Source organism: Salmo salar, chromosome ssa18, assembly GCF_905237065.1.
Source record: "Salmo salar chromosome ssa18, Ssal_v3.1, whole genome shotgun sequence".
NCBI lineage: Eukaryota > Metazoa > Chordata > Actinopteri > Salmoniformes > Salmonidae > Salmo > Salmo salar.
In genome coordinates this window covers 63475990-63493760 of record NC_059459.1, presented here as the reverse complement: position 1 = coordinate 63493760, position 17771 = coordinate 63475990, and positions in this window count along the sequence as shown.

Here is a 17771-nt window from a genome sequence, read left to right as displayed (position 1 = left end):
GAGTGCTGAGCAACAAGGACAAGTCTACACGGACAGATAACAAGGACAAGTCTACACAAACAGAGGGATAGATGACCTGATATCTTCATATACTAGAGAAGCCTATCAATCAGAATGTCAACCAGATAGGAAGGCTACATAACACATTCACATTGTGTATTCATGGGACACACTCTTTTCACGCCACTTCTATACACCTATGACCGGAAGTGATTTGTGGCTGGTTAGGAGAGCATTTTCGCTAACCCTAACCCTTTTCCTAACTTTAGCCTAGTTCTCCTAACCTGCCACATTAATTCTCCTAACCTGCTACGTTAACTCTCCTAACCTGCCACGTTAATTCTCCTTATCTGCCACGCTAATTCTCCTAACCTGCTATGTTAATTCTCCTAACCTGCTACGTTAATTCTCCTAACCTGCTAAGTTAATTCTCCTAACCTGCTACGTTAATTCTCCTAACCTGCTACGTTAATTCTCCTAACCTGCTACGTTAATTCTCCTAACCTGCTACATTAATTTTCCTAACCTGCTATGTTAATTCTCCGAACTTGCCACGTTAATTCTCCTAACCTGTTACGTTAATTCTCCTAACCTGCTGCTTAAGTTCTCCTAACATGGTACGAAAAAGTCTTGAGTATTCATGACTGGGTTTTCAAACCAGATCAGAAAACAAGACAATATGGTGGCAGTAATCCTACAATATGGTGGCAGTAACCCTACAAAACAATAATTTTGCTTTGTAAACTTTCTGCAGCAACCTCAACACGCTCTATCATAGCAATTTCAGAAGGAGACAGACTGAGAAAAGAGTGTAGGGAAGTCACCTTGGGTCAAGTGTTTTGTAGCTCTCCACCACAGGCCCAGAAACCTCCCTGCCTTGCATGTCTAGGCTTGCTTTGGAGACTCCCATCTCAGTACTTTTGTGCTGTGGACGACCCGCCACTCAATGCACCTGTGTCCTGTCAGTCACTCACCACTCTGGCACTGGAGTAACCCTCATTAAGCAATGTATATGGCTTGGAGAACAGTGTGTGTGTGTGTGTGTGTGAGTACACTAGTTGTGTGTTTGTGTGTGTGCATTAGGTGTGTGTGTGTGTATAAGTGTGTTCGCCCGGAAACAGATTGGTCTGGAAGACGAGGCCAACCTCCGGGTCGGATCCCTCCCCGAAAACCTCATTGCTGCGGTTACGCTGATGGAAGAAATATGTCTGACGAGGCGCGGGCAACCGTAATGGCACCCTCACAGCTGCTTCCAAATGCCATTCCAGATGTCCCCTAAATCCAACAATAGCAGAGGGAGGCCACACAGAATAATATTTCAATGAGACCAGGGAGATCAAGAATAGAGTAGATTAATGCAGTCTGGGTGGCATTGGATTGGATCGCTATTAAGCATGCCCTCCAAATAATATTGGGTTTACAGCTTGGAGGTCATCTAATCTTTAAAAGTAGAAGAGATCATTTTCAAGGTCTTTTTGTTTTCTATAGGATATCTGATGAGAAATTATGTTTGTAGACCTTTTATTAAATCGGGCTTCTCTTGGTCTTAAAGGCTTCCATGATATTCCGTTTGGATGGAAGTTGGTTTATTGCACATGAGCAATACATTAAATACAGTTGAATAAACTGAAAATCAGTTTTTTTAAAATTATTATTATATTTTAATTTGGGAAATGTTGCTAGCCCATTCAATTCTACGAAAAAGAAAAATACTTGCATAATATATAGTATATATAATATACAGTACATAATATGCAACAATATACAATACTTGCACTGCTATTTGGAATATAAGGTTTGTTATATCATATTTTACAATAAGCTATAAAAACAAAGAGTCGCACACTCCATATGCATAACCTCCCAGTAATTTATTGGGTAAAAAAACCTTGAAGAAGGCACAGTGATGCCGAAACGTTGGTGTTTTTTTAGTCAATAAATTACTCGGAGGTTATACGTATGGAGTGTGCGACTCTCTTCGTTTTTTATAGCTTACAGTTTAATCTCCGTTAGGCAGCACCTCTACACTAAATACTTTTCCCTGGGTGTGTGCCAGCTCATGCTTTTTATTAGACTTATATCATATTTTACCACATAAGGAGAGAGATTGGGGTTAGGGCCCTGTGATAGACTAACATTTCTGTATTTGTACATCAAGCTGCCTCACGCTACAGAAACAGGAGATTGGCTCATAGGAGCAGGAGACTTTCTGGCTCACACAAACCAAGGCTTGTGCAAGGCTACTTAGTTACTTATGTTACCACATAAGAAGACACTCATGAGAACTGAAATCACTTAGCAGACTACAGCATTTGCCAAGCACTTTACCCTCGATTACAGATTTAATAAATTATATCGATTTGGGACATCAATATTACATCCGCTATCATTTCACGGCTTGGAGATATACACTAAAATATGCTATAAATAAATGAAACCTCGACTGCATTGCCTTTTTGAGTAGGATACACAATCAATTGAGATACTGATACACTCTTCAGCAAATTAGACCTCTTTATCGCCTTTAAGACATGATTGGAGTAGTACATTAAGTGTCCACAAACAAAATGGTGGAATCAAATTTGTGCATTGGAAATGGAGGTGTTAACGCTCAGTATCTTGTCAAAAACTCTCTCAGAGCTGTGATTGAGATCAGACTGATCCTACATACTGTACACTTTCTCTTCAGTCAGCACGAGTTCACAATTTTACATCAAGCTGCCTCACGTCCTGCAGTACAAACTCAAAAAAGTTCTGGGACACTGTAAAGTCCATAGAGAATAAGAGCACCTCCTCCCAGCTGCCCACTGCTCTGAGGCTAGGAAACACTGTTACAACCGATGAATCCACTATAATTGAGAATTTCAGTAAGCATTTCTCTACGGCTGGCCATGCTTTCCACCTGGCTACGCCTACCCCGGTCAACTGCCGGGCACCCTCCACAGCAACCCGCCCAAACCCCCACCATTTCTCCTTCACCCATATCCAGATAGCTGAAGTTCTGAAAGAGCTGCAAAATCTGGACCCCTACAAATCAGCCGGGCTAGACAATCTGGACCGTCTCTTTCTAAAATTATCTGCCGAAATTGTTGCAACCCCTATTACTAGCCTGTTCAACCTCTCTTTCGTATCGTCTGAGATTCCCAAAGATTGGAAAGCTGCCGCGGTCATCCCCCTCTTCAAAGGGGGAGACACTCTAGACCCAAACTGCTACAGACCTATATCTATCCTACCCTGCATCTCTAAGGTCTTCGAAAACCAAGTTAACAAACAGATTACCGACCATTTTGAATCACACCGTACCTTCTCCGCTATGCAATCTGGTTTCAGAGCCGGTCATGGGTGCACCTCAGCCACGCTCAAGGTCCTTAACGATATCATAACCGCCATCGATAAGAGACATTACTGTGCAGCTGTATTCATCGACCTGGCCAAGGCTTTCGACTCTGTCAATCACCACATTCTTATTGGCAGACTCAACAGCCTTGGTTTCTCAAATGATTGCCTCGCCTGGTTCACCAACTACTTCTCTGATAGAGTTCAGTGTGTCAAATCGGAGGGCCTGTTGTCCGGACCTCTGGCAGTCTCTATGGGGGTGCCACAGGGTTCAATTCTTGGGCCGACTCTCTTCTCTGTATACATCAATGATGTCGCTCTTGCTGCTGGTGATTCTCTGATCCACCTCTACGCAGACGACACCATTCTGTACACTTCTGGCCCTTCTTTGGACACTGTGTTAACTAACCTCCAGACGAGCTTCAATGCCATACAACTCTCCTTCCGTGGCCTCCAACTGCTCTTAAACGCAAATAAAACTAAATGCATGCTATTCAACCGATCATGCTATTCAACCGATCATGCTATTCAACCGATCATCACTACTCTGGACGGCTCTGACTTAGAATACGTGGATAACTACAAATACCTGGGTGTCTGGCTAGACTGTAAACTCTCCTTCCATACTCATATTAAGCATCTCTAATCCAAAATTAAATCTAGAATCGGCTTCCTATTTAGCAACAAAGCATCCTTCACTCATGCTGCCAAACATACCCTTGTAAAATGGACCATCCTACCGATCCTCGACTTCGGCGATGTCATCTATAAAATAGCCTCCAACACTCTACTCAACAAACTGGATGCAGTCTATCACAGTGCCATCCGTTTTGTCACCAAAGCCCCATACACTACCCACAATTGCGACCTATATGCTCTTGTTGGCTGGCCCTCACTTCATACTCGTCGCCAAACCCACTGGCTACAGGTTATCTACAAGTCTCTGCTAGGTAAAGCCCCGCCTTATCTCAGCTCGCTGGTCACCATAGCAGCACCCACTCGTAGCACGCGCTCCAGCAGGTATATCTCACTGGTCACTCCCAAAGCCAATTCCTCCTTTGGTCGCCTTTCCTTCCAGTTCTCTGCTGCCAATGATTGGAACGAACTGCAAAAATCTCTGAAGCTGGAGATTCCAATCTCCCTCACTAGCTTTAAGCACCAGCTGTCAGAGCAGCTCACAGATCACTGCACCTGTTCATAGCCCATCTGTATACAGCCCATCTATCTACCTCATTCCCATACTGTATTTATTTATTTATTCTGCTCCTTTTGCATCCCAGTATCTCTACTTGCACATCCATCTTTTGCACATCTACCATTCCAGTGTTTAATTGCCATATTGTAATTACTTTGCCACCATGGCCTATTTATTGCCTTAATTCCCTTATTTTACCTAATTTGCACTCACTGTATATAGACTTTTTGTTTTCTTTTTTCTACTGTATTATTGACTGTATGTTTTGTTCATTCCATGTGTAACTCTGTATTGTATGTGTCTAACTGCTATGCTTGATCTTGGCCAGGTTGCAGTTGCAAATGAGAACTTGTTCTCAACTAGCCTACCTGGTTAAATAAAGGTGAAATTAAAAAATAAAAATTATGTAACACAATCCCAACTTCCACTCATGAAGGCAACCACATGCATCGTAGTGCTGCTAGAAGTAACCCACTGGGCACAAAATGGTTAAATCAACGTTGTTTCAACGTAATTTTTTAACATATTGTGACGTAGAATCTACGTGGAAAATACATGGGTTTCAAAAAAGTTATCAAATGTATTGTTTTGAAGGTGAAACCTCAATGACAGGATTATGTCATGATAACGACATTTCAACATAGACAAACCAAATATGTTGAATTTGTAAACCTTATATCAATGTCAGATCTTCAACTTTATATCCAGTATCAGAACAATAAACAATAGGTTGGGCAGAACCTCCTACTGGAGAGTTAAGCTACCCTTTGGTCTCCCATCCAGGGTTTTAACCAAGCCCAGCTTATCGATAATATTTGTCACTGACTTTTACCAATGTGGTATTGTATCGTGAGAATGATAGTTGATTGATCTCTACTTAAAAACAGATTCACTGTTGCTATCGAAGTCAATCCAAAGGGTAGGTTTAACAGAGCAAATAAAACATGAGACCAAACTTTATCTCTCATACATCATCAATTATGCTATTTAGGCCTGTATAGCATTTGCAAAGTGATCAACAGCTATGGTTTCAATTCAACCCAGAATTCAATACAATAGGCCTAGGGTTTCAAGCTCTGGTTGATTTAACATTTTATGATATTGAATTGTTTTTGGTTGTATACGCAGCCACATTTCAACATTTGAAGGAAATGTATCTTCTGCTTGGATAGTTCCAACTGTGCCACTGACTTAGTCTGCCTTTAATTTAATTTTGTCTACAAATGAATCATTGATACTGTATGTTGGATCTGAATTCACATCTGAATCTCAACCATTTTTTGTTGTTGAAGAATAGGACTGAATCAAATCAAACTTGCATTAAAATGAATTTAAAGTTTGATTTAGTCCTATTCTTTAACTTCGATTTTTGGTTGAGATAGAAACGTGAATCCAACATATCAATTATTCATTTGTAGACAAACTGGAATTAAAGATGGAATTATCCAAGCAGAGGATAAATATCCTGTTGATATTTGGTTGCGTTAACAACCAAACACAATTCCATATCACTTTTGAAATACAATAAATAGCCTATTAACTTGTCGACAAGTTAACAAATTATATGTTGGATTCACATCTCCAAATCAACCGAAAACACAAGTAAAAAAATGGGATTAAGCCAGTGGCTCAGATGGAACTATGCAAGCGGTATACAGTACATCTTCTTTAAATGTTAAGATTTTGTTGCGTTGTCAACCAAACATAATTAAATGACTTTTACAGTAAGTAGCCTAAAGTTAAGGCTGTCCTACAAACTAATGTAACATTCAACCTTAAAATGACTCATTATTAGGGCCTTCCTCTGACACCGCCTGGTATAGAGGTCCTGGACGGCAGGAAGCTTGGCCCCAGTGAAGTACTGGGCCGTACACACTACCCTCTGTAATGCCTTGCGGTCGAGCAGTTGCCATACCAGGCTGTGATGCAACCCATTGGGATGCTCTCGATGGTGCAGCTGTATAACCTTTTGAGGAACAGAGGACCCATGCCAAATCTTTTCATTTTAGTCATTTAGCAGACGCTCTTATCCAGAGCGACTTACAGTAGTGGCTGCATACATTTCATAAATTTTTCCTCCGTACTGGTCCCCCGTGGGAATTGAACCCACAACCCTGGCGTTGCAAACACCATGCTCTACCAGCTGAGCCACACGGGACCGTGTGGCTTTCAGTCTCTTGCGGGGGAATAGGTTTTGTCGTGCTCTCTTCACGACTGTCTTGGTGTGCTTGGACCATGTTAGTTTGTTGGTGATGTGGACACCAAGGAACTTGAAGCTCTCAACCTGCTCCACTACAGCCCCATCGATGAGAATGGGGGCGTGCTCCATCCATCTTTTCCTGCAGTCTACAATCATCTTCTTTGTTTTGATCACGTTGAGGGAGAGGTTGTTGTCCTGGCACCACACGGCCAGGTCTCTGACCTCCTCCCTATAGGCTGTCTCGTCGTTGTCGGTGATCAGGCCTACCACTGTTGTGTCATCGGCTGGATTGCATCATCTGTGGATCTGTTGGGGCGGTATTCAAATTGGAGTGGGTCTAGGGTTTCTGGGATAATGGTGTTGATGTGAGCCATGACCAGCCTTTCAAAGCACTTCATGGCTACAGACGTGAGTGTTACGGGTTGGTCGTCATTTAGGCAGGTTACCTTAGTGTTTTTGGGCACAGGGGCTATGGTGGTCTGCTTGAAACATGTTGGTATTACAGACTCAGACAGGGAGAGGTTGAAAATGTCAGTGAAGACACTTGCCAGTTGGTCAGTGCACGCTCGGAGTACACATCCTGGTAATCCGTCTGGCCATGTGGCCTTGTGAATGTTAACCTGTTTAAAGGTCTTACTCACATCGGCTGCGGAGAGCGTGATCACACAGTGGTCCAGAACAGCTAATGCTCTCATGCATGTTTCAGTGTTACTTGCCACGAAGCGAGCATAGAAGTAATTTAGCTTGTCTGGTAGGGTTGTGTCACTGGGCAGCTCTCAGCTGTGCTTCCTTTTGTAGTCTTTAATAGTTTGCAAGCTCTGCCACATCCGCTGAGCGTCGGAGCCGGTATAGTACGATTCGATCTTAGTCCTGTATTGACGCTTTGCCTGTTTGATGGTTCCTCTGAGGGCATAGCGAGATTTCTTATAAGCTTCCGGGTTAGAGTCCCGCTCCTTGAAAGCAGCAGCTCTACCCTTTAGCTGTTGTATAAACAAAATATTTGACATTGCATTCCTATTTTAACTTTGCCATGCTTTTAAATGGTTGAAAGCGCAGTGATAGACATTTGGGTGACAACTAAACCAAAAATCAGAGATAGTTTTTTCTTTGGAATTTGGTTGTGCTTTTAGATGGTTGAAAGAAAAATAACACATTGGAAATTCAACTAACTTTTGGCTCTCTTTTTGAAAGGTGAATATAGGTTGAAATCCCATGTATCAACGTCTCGTCCCATGGTGTGCCCAGAGGGACACGTAGCTTGCGGTACTACTGTATGTCCAAAGTGGCTCGAGTAGTTTTTCAAGCGGTGCGAACGGTTGTGTTATGAAGGAAAACAGGTCAAAATTCTTGCGATTGTATATGTCCCCTGGCTTCGAGCAGAATGTATGATGGGTTTTCAAGTCTACAGACATTGTGGTTTCATTGTCTGTTTGTCTTTCCCTCCCCCTCTCTCTCGTTTTTTTTACTCCCCCTCTTTCTCCAGACGGTCCTTTTCTTAGAGATGACTGTATTCATGTTTTCAGCTGACCAGGGCTGGCAGGTTGGCTGGAGCACAGTAAATACCAGCACACACCAGGAACAAGTTATTGTGGCACTCACAAAGTACCATAACAGCAGGAAGTTAGTGTGATTGCTGCTCTCACAAAGTACCATAACAGCAGGAAGTTAGTGTGATTGCTGCTCTCACAAAGTACCACAGGAAAGACCAGGGACACATTAAGAAGGTCACAATGTTGTAAAGCATTCAGATGGAATTAAAACAAAATTGCCTCTCTGACATGCAGAATAAGGAAACTTCAGCTATATTAGGAAACAGGAGACAAAGGGCTGTGAGACAGGGGTTTAATTCTAGACACATGAAAAGTGGGATGTATACAGAGGGTGCGGGGCAACAGAAGATGAACTGCAGATGGGCTAAGGATTTTAGAGATGGGGAAAGGGTGGATGAAACGGGGGGAAAGTTTACGGGACTCCACTTGGAGGGGCAGGTCCCGAGTGGAAAGCAATACCCTCTGCCCCATGAGCTGAGCCATCTTCTTGGCTGAGGGTAACTTGGTAAGGGGAATAAAATGGGCAGCTTTAGAAAACCAATACACCAGCATCACGATCGTGGGATTGTCATCTGATGGAGGAAGACCAGTAACAAAGCCCAGGGATATATGGGACCAGGGCAATGAGGAACAGGGAGTGGTTGAAGAAGGCCAGCCGGAGCTTGCTGCAGAGTCTTATTTTGTGCACATACAGTGCAGGCGGCGATGAATGTGGAGACATCAGGAATCATGGAAGGCCACCAAAAGCATTGTCGGATGAAAGCCAGGGTCCAACGGGAGCCTGGATTGCAGGTCAGTCTTGAGGAATGTGCCCATTCCAGGTCCGGGGAATGGGCAGAGTCTGGGACAAACATCCGATTAGCCGGACCCACCCCGGACCAGGCTCTCTATACCCCAGACGAGTGCAGCCACTAGACAGGAGGTAGGGAGGATGGTATCGGGGTCAGACTGAGTAGCAGTGGGGCTATACAAATGTGAGTGCATCAGGCATCACATTCTTGGAACCCGGGCGGTAGGAGAGAGTGAAATTGAACTGGGTGAATAACAGGACCCAACATGCCTGCCTAGACTTGAGGCACTCCGCAGTGAAAATATATTCCAGGTTCTTATGGTCAATCCACACTAAGAATGGGTGTTCTGCCCCCTCCAACCAGTGCCTCCATTGCTCCAATGCCATCTTGACAGCTGGATTAAGATGGGGGCTGTAGTGGATCGATGTTTGAGGTAAGAGAACGCCCAGCTGCTGGAGACCACATGAATGGAACCTTGGGAGAGGTGAGTGCTGAGAGGAGGGAAGCCAGGATCCTGTAACCCCGGATGAAGGGGCGGTAGAAATGAGCAAATCCCAGGAAACATTGCAGCTGCACTCTGGATGTGGGTTGAGGCCAATCCACCACCGCTCTTACCTTGTCTGGATCCATCTGTATATGTCCTGCAGCGATGATGTACTCTAGGAAGAAGATGGTGGAGCGATGGAATTCACACTTCTCTGCTTTAATGATAAGTAGGTTGTCCAGGAGACGCTGAAGGACCTGTCGGACTTGGAGGACGTGTTCTTGAGCTGAATGGGAAAAGACAAGGATGTCGTCAAGGTAGACAAACACAAACCAGTTCAGCATGTCCTGGAGCACAGCGTTGACCAGGGCCTAGAACACAGTGGGAGCGTTGGTCAGTCCGAATGGTATAACCGAGTACTCATAGTGCCCGCTAGCTGTGTTAAAGGCTGTTTTTCACTCATCTCCTTCACGTATCCGAACAAGATGGTAGGCGTTTCGAAGGTCCAACTTAGAGAAGATGGTCACTCCCTGAAGAGGTTTGAAAACCGAGAAGATGAGGTAGTCGATACACTGGCTGGAGAGGCAGATGAACGAACACTCCCTTCAGTGAGAGTCCTCAATGTACTCCTCCATTTTCTTGGTTTCCAGACTCAACAGGGAGTAAAGCCGCCCCCGAGGTGTTGTAGTTCCCGGGAGAAGGTCAATGGCGCAGTCGTAAGGTTGATGCAGAGGGAGGGACGTAGCGCGGGCCTTGTTGAAGACCTCCTGGAGGTCCAGGTACTACAGAGAGATCTGAGGCTTCTCTCAAGCCTGCAGGAAGACGTCCCGGGTCAGGCTGTGCCGACTTAAGACACTGCGCATGGCAGAAAGGGCTCCAATCCATGATAGAACCAGTAGCCCAGTCGACCAGGAGATTGTGCTTCTGGAGCCATGAATACCCCATTACCACGGGTACATGGGGAGATTCTATGAGCAGGAAACTGCATACACTCACCTGGATTTCCTGATACTCGTAGGTTGATAAGAACCGTGTTGCAGGTGACTCTGCCAATAGAGCGCCCATCCAGCGCTCTGACGCCCATGGGGATGGAGAGGGGTTGAGTGGAGATTCCCAGCTCTGACTCCAAGGTAGCGTCGATAAAGCTCTCGTCAGCCCCAGAGTCAATGAGCACCCGGAGAGATTTGGCCTGGTCAACTCACAATAGGGTGGCATGGAGAGGGGTACAACTAATGGGAGATTGGAAAATCCCCGTACGGCTCATCAGAGTACTCCTACCTACTGGTGAGCCTGGTCTTTTTAATGGACAGGTGGAAATATAATGTCCTGTAGTCCCACAATACAGACAGCTCTTGGTGCTCAACCTGTGTATACGTTCATCCGGAGACAATCTAGCCCTTCCCAATCGCTTGGGCTCTGGAGGAGACAAGTCGACTGCCCTCAGTGATTCTCGTGGGCACTCGGGTGACCTTGGATTCTCTCGGTTAGGTGGACGTCGAGAACTTCTGGGATTCCTCAGAGGTGAGGCGGGAGCAGTGGACGAGCGAGTGTGACCAGGAACTGACCTCCTGTCCCTCCTACGTTCCCGTAGCCGCCAATCAATCCGTACAGCCAAGGCGATGAGGGGAGTCGAGGTCCATGGGAAGCTCCCGGGCTGCGAGCTCATCTTTAACCTCCTCCGATAATCCGTGAAGGAACGTGTGGAAAAGGGCTTCTGGGTTCCAGGCACTCTCAGCTACCAATGTGCGAAAATCCACTGCTTAGTCTGCCAAACTATGGGAGTCGACGTAGTTGGAGCAGCTTACAAGCAGCCTCTCTCCCGGATAACAGAGAATCGAACACTTTTTACACCTCTGCCACAAACTCCTCCAGACTTAGGCAAACGGTGGACTGTTGCTCTCACACCGCTGTAGCCCAGGCGAGTGCCCTCCCGGACATCAGCATTATGAGGTACGCTGTCTTCGAGCAGTCCGAGGGGAATGAAAGAGGCTGCAGCTCGAAGATGAGGGAGCACTGGGAGAGAAAAGCCCAGCATGTTCCAGAATCTCCAGTGTAGCGCTCTGGAGAAGTTAAGCAAGGTTCTCGGGACACCTGGGTAGGCTGTGAAGAAGCACAGCTGGTGGCGGGGTTTCTGATAGTATGGGGGATTACTGTTGTGACTTGCTGCGTAGTTAGGAATCCACAGAATTGCTCCAGCAATGTATTGAATGCATGGTCATGGCGTTCTGCAAGGATATGGAGTCAATCCATTAGGCTTTGCAATAACTCCTTGTGTCTTCCAATGGTGGCTCCTTGGGAGGAGACAGCATTGCGGAGCTGGTCCGAGTCTCCCGGGTCAGTCAAGGTCAGTTCGTACTATCAAGGCTAAGGCTAAGACCCAGATGCAGACACAGGAGGCAGACAGTACGAGTCTCAGAGTTTATTATAGTACAAGGAGCAGGTAAAAGGTAAGTCAAGGCAGTCAAAGAGTCGTAATCCAAATCAGAGTCAGGCAGATATAGGACGGCAGGCAGGACCAGAGTCCGGACAGGCAGAAAGGTCATACTAGGAAAAACAAAAACTAGAGCACAGGAACCATGGGAACACGCTGGTAGGACTTGACGGTACAAGACTAACAGGCAACAGACAAACACAAAACACAGGTATAAATACACAGGAGATAATGGAGATAAATGGGAGACACCTGGTGGGGGGTGGAGACAAGCACAAGACAGGTGAAACAGTTCAGGGTGTGACAATTTAATGATATTTCTATCTACAAAGTTCCACAATATTTGCTTTCTGAACTTGGACCTAGTATGTCTTTTCCATATTTCTTATCAGATATCTACAAATGTTCATGTTTACATCATAAGAAATGTCTGTGCTTCCTTTTACATCTCGGGTATTTCTGACTCAGTATGTTGGACCACTCCAAATATACCTTGTGTTTTATTTCTGACCGACAACTGGAAATCACGACTCGATCAAAAGGTGTAACCACCAGGTGGTACAGTGAGTATTAAACATCTCTGCATGCTACAAAGAGACCAATATAATTATGTTTCTAATTTATTAAGAGAGGATTAAACTTCATAGTTTCCCTGATAAATACTCTTTATAGTTGATTTAGATTATGAGAAGATTATTGTTTCTTAATCATTTGTGAGATGAAAATCACGCAAATCCACACCTGGCACACACACCAGACCCTGCGCCAGAATAAAGTGACTAAGGGGGCAATTGAAATCGTTGAGGGGGGGGGGGTTCTTGCTTTTGGAATTATATAGAATTTTCTTTATATAATCACACTGTGCCACAATAAACAAAGTCCAAATGCAGAGACTCCGAAAACATTGAGATGCTTTGAAATCTGTAGCCTATCTCTGCTGCGCTGTATCAGTACAACGGACAGAGCCCTACAACAAGGCTGTTTTGGTAATGAACATAGGGAAATTTGAATGCAGCCATACACACAGCTGTCTTACCAAAATAATAATACCAACAAAATAAATAATGCAAACTAAATGCTGAAAGTAGTAGCTAAGTTATTCATGCATGTAACAAAAAATACTGAATAGCAGTTTGGCTTAGAATACCAACAACTGCGAATACGAATGAGTGAATGCAAACAGAACAAAACAAAACAGCGTTACTAAGTAGTAGTCCTAGTAAACAAAATATCACATCGATAAAGGCATGACACAATCTTTATTTAGGCTAGTTACATTAACAGTAAACAACGCAGTAAACAAAAGTCTAATGGAGACCCAAATAATCAAAACGTAGCCTACTGCCTACTACAGTGAGATGCAGCCACGCACAGCTGTCTTGCTAAATAAATAGGCCTATACAGGCCCCCTTCAAACATGGAGAATCATGCGTTCAGCAACACGTTGTGATATGAATCAAATTTGACCCATATAATCAATAAAGCAATGCCAACCTACCATATACATGTTTCCAATGCGTACAGTTCCATTTACAGCAATGAAAGCCAATACCAAGATACCAAGATAACCAAGATAACAATAATAGAATGTATCCATTTCTATGATGAAATACCTCGATATGTAGCTATACTCAGGGTCATCATTTAGGTTCTTGCATTGGAATTATATAGAATTCTGCTTATATCACGCTATACCACAATAAACAAAAGTGAAATGCTTTTGACCAAGAAGTGCCAGGTTCAATGGCACGAAATCACCGCTGCACTCTATCAGCACCGTGGACAGCGCCCTACACACTAAAGCAAGATTTTGATCAAATCCAACCAGCTAGATTTGTTTGAAAAAGTAGCAGCCTCCTTGAAGTTCTGTGGAACTTCCTGAATCGATCATTCCATTCTCCCCAAAATCTTCTTCTAAGATTCTCCTCAAATGCCAGTTGGATTAGTTGAGCTTGCCTCGGGTGAAGCATGCTTTTTTTTAAATGTATTTATTTGTATCCCTTTTTTTCCCCCAATTTCGTGGTATTCAATTGGTAGTTAGTCTTGTCCCATCACTGCAACTCCCGTACGGACTGGGGAGAGGCAAATGTTGAGAGCCGTGCGTCCTCCGAAACACGACCCAGCTAAGCCGCACTGCTTCTTGACACAATGTCCACTTAACCTGGGAGCCAGCCGCACCATTGTGTCGGAGGAAACACCGTACACCTGGTGACCTTGTCAGTGTGCATGAGCCTGGCCCGCCACAGGAGTCGCTAGAGCGCGCTGGGACAAGGACATCCCGGCCGGCCAAACCCTCCCCTAACCCGGACGATGCTGGGCCAATTGTGCGCCACCCCATGGGTCTCCCAGTCGTGACAGAGCCTGGACTCAAACCATGATCTCTAGTGGCACAGTCAGCACTGCGATGCAGTGCCTTAGACCACTGCGCCACTCAGGAGGCCTCATAGCATGCTTTTTCTGTACTTACTGAATACTGTTGTCAAAGTGGAAAATGAGTTCTCCCATGTAGCTGTGGACACCCCAAAAGTCAGTCCATGTTTCAGTGCAGTAAGCACGGTCGGTATAGTGGATAGAGGCCCCGACAATCGTTACAAGTTATCAAGTGGGGTCCATTTGTTCTCACTGGAGCCAAAGTGGGCAATTTCAGCCTGCAAAAACTGGCAAGCGACACTAACCTCAGCTTCCACCAAATCTGTTTTGTTTAGATCCAGTGGTTTCACCTTTTTCACATATAGAAAGTCATGGCTCTCTCGGTCAAGGGCACACAGGGCCTCCACCAGTTGACTACTGCGTTCGCTGAATCATTCTGCCATTTCCCCAATGACAGCATCCTACGTGCTGAAGAACAGTCTTTTACACTCAGTCTCTTCTCCTCTGTCCTGCTGGCCTACTGTACTGTCCACCACGTATGCTGGAGATTTGTACTTACATAACATCATTGTTTGCTTGGAGCTGGTGCGTCAAATCCTTAGGTACTATCAATAGCATTCTTCCAGTTAGAATACCCAGCTTGGGTGAAGGCCTCGTCTGCGTTAGCATTGGACCCAACACAGAACTTTAGACATGAGAAACAAAATGCCGCATCTTGCAGTAACCGAGTATTCCAAATCCAGCCATTCTCTTCCTATGAACCAGCCGCTACTAAATTAACGTTTATGGACATAAAACTTGCGGCTAGTGTAGGATTCTAGGCTAACCTGGGCTGGCTCCTCTATTCCAAGATCATCAGGAACAGTCAGAGGTGGAGGCGGCTGTGGAGCCATTATCCTGGCGGCACTTGTGGAAGGGTGGGTAGGCTCTGCACATGGAACTAGCTGGAGCTCGGCAGCATCATCCCTGCTGGGCTAAGGTGGTTTGATGCTGCTGCTGCTCCTCATTGCTCTCCTTCTCCTTTGTTTGTGTACCTTGACAAAGTCCATTTCTGATATCCATTGTGGCAGATTAGCTGGTTCGAGCTGGCTAAATTGGCTAAGGCTAATAACACTAACGCTTTTTACAGGAAACCCAAAGAAGTCATACCTAACCACCCAGTGGCTTTCCATATCCCCCCTACACACACCGCGGCGCGCCCTGTCCATAGAGCTGACACAGCGCAGCGGGGATACAGATTTTTTCTGCACCAACTTGTCGCTCAATCATTTAAACTTTTTTGCTGTTTTTGTGTAGGGACATACAACTAAAGGGGGCCGAGCCCCCTTTAGCCCCGTTGTGAGACCAGGCCTCCCACTCTCTTTTTCTCTCTCTCATTAATATAAAATGGTAGCAAAGAATACAAATAAAGAAAAAAATAACAACAATAAAATGGTGACACTCAATAGTAGAAATATAATAAATATAATAAATATAAAAGGCTAAACATGGAAAACTATAAATAACTTATTACTAACTATCCTTCTGAACATTACATCAGTACTACAACTACCATCATCATTACTACTACTACTACCACCACCATCATTAAACTGCTATCATTACCATCACCATACTACCCATACCACTACTATTTCCAATAATAATCACAACAATAATAATAATAACAATAATAGTAATAACAATAATACCACTAATAATAGTAATAACAATAATACTAATAATAAGTAAGTTACTATTTACTATGCAGATGTTATTATCCAGTGTCCCTCATGCTATGGCAGGCAAATACATATTTGGCAGCAAGAGGAGCAATTGCTCCTTCGCCCATGAGTATTTTTTGTTTTCCCACTGGGTTTGATAAGTTACAATTTTGAATACATTTTGTAATTTCTGTGAATAATGAATCTCTTGGTGAGGAATATTTATCACAGTAAAGGAAAAAGTGAATCTCTGTTTCTACCTCCCCTGTCGTGCAGTATCCACATACATGCTCCTCTTTGGGTAGCCATGTCTTTTTATGTCTGCTTCTATTGCCAATTGGTGGTCACTCGGCCTGTACTTGGTAAGGATCTGTCCCTGCTTTGTATCTCTGACAGAGTAGAGATATTCAGCCAATTCATATTCTCTGTTCAGAGCCAGATAGCAATTTAGTCGGCTTTGGGATTTTGTTTCGTTTTTCCAATGTTGTAAATATGAGTCCTTTGATTGGTTCATGATTTTGTTTATTTGAATTCTTTCTTTTGAAGCAGTGATGGTGTCAGCTTGGTTGGTTAGGTCCAACACCAGCTGACTGAGAGGGCTCATTTCTGGGCTCAGCTCTTGGGTTTGAAGTGCTTTAAATTGGAGATTTTAATGATTTTTTTTGTACTTTCATTACCATTGGAAAGTGGCCCAATTCTGCCCTACATTCAATAGTTGGTGTATTTCTTTGCACGTAGGGCTTCAATTAGATGTTTGTCCCACATTTTAAAGTCCAGTTTATTCAGTGGCTCCCAAACCTCACTTCTGTAATGAGCTATTGGTAGGATTACGCTATAAAATATTTTGGTCCAAATTCCATTGGTTTTGAATAATTTCATTTTTATTGCGTACAATGCTCTGCAGGCTTTTCTTTGAGTGCATTCACTGCCATATTAAAGTTTCTCGATGCAGATATGGTCAGACCAAGGTATGAGTTATTTTTTGTGTGTTCAATTGTGGTGTTGTTCAGGGTGCAATTTGTGGGCCCTGAATCTGTTGTTTCTGGCATCTGGGTTTTTTCTGGAAAATAATGATTTTTTTATTTATTTTTATTTACTGCCAGGGCCCAATTATGGCAATATTGCTCTAGAATGTTAAGGTTCTGTTGAAGACCTTCTTTGGTTGGTGATCGAAGAACCAAATCAGCAGCATATAGCAGATATTTTACCTCTGTGTCAAATAGTGTGAGTCCTGTGGCTGCAGAATGCTCCAACATGTCTGCTAATTCATTTATATAAATGTTGAAATTGTTTGGACTCAAGCTGCAGCCTTCTCTCACACCTCGACGTTGCAAAAATAATGATGTTCTTTGGATTAGATTTTTATTCTGTGTACATAAACTAACGTTCAAAAGTTTGGGGTCACTTAGAAATGCCTTACAAGTCCTCAACTGGCAGCTTCATTAAATAGTACCTGCAAAACACCAGTCTCAACATCAACAGTGAAGAGGCGACTCCGGGATGCTGGCCTTCTAGGCAGAGTTGCAGAGGAAAAATCATATCTCAGACTGGCTAATATAAAGAAAAGATTAAGATGGGCAAAAGACCACATACACTGGACAGGAACTTTGCCTAGAAGGCCAGCATCCCGGAGTCACCATTTCACTGTTGACGTTGCTGTCACAAGGGTCGTATTGAGTGGACCAAAACGCAACGGGTAAAGTGCTCATCT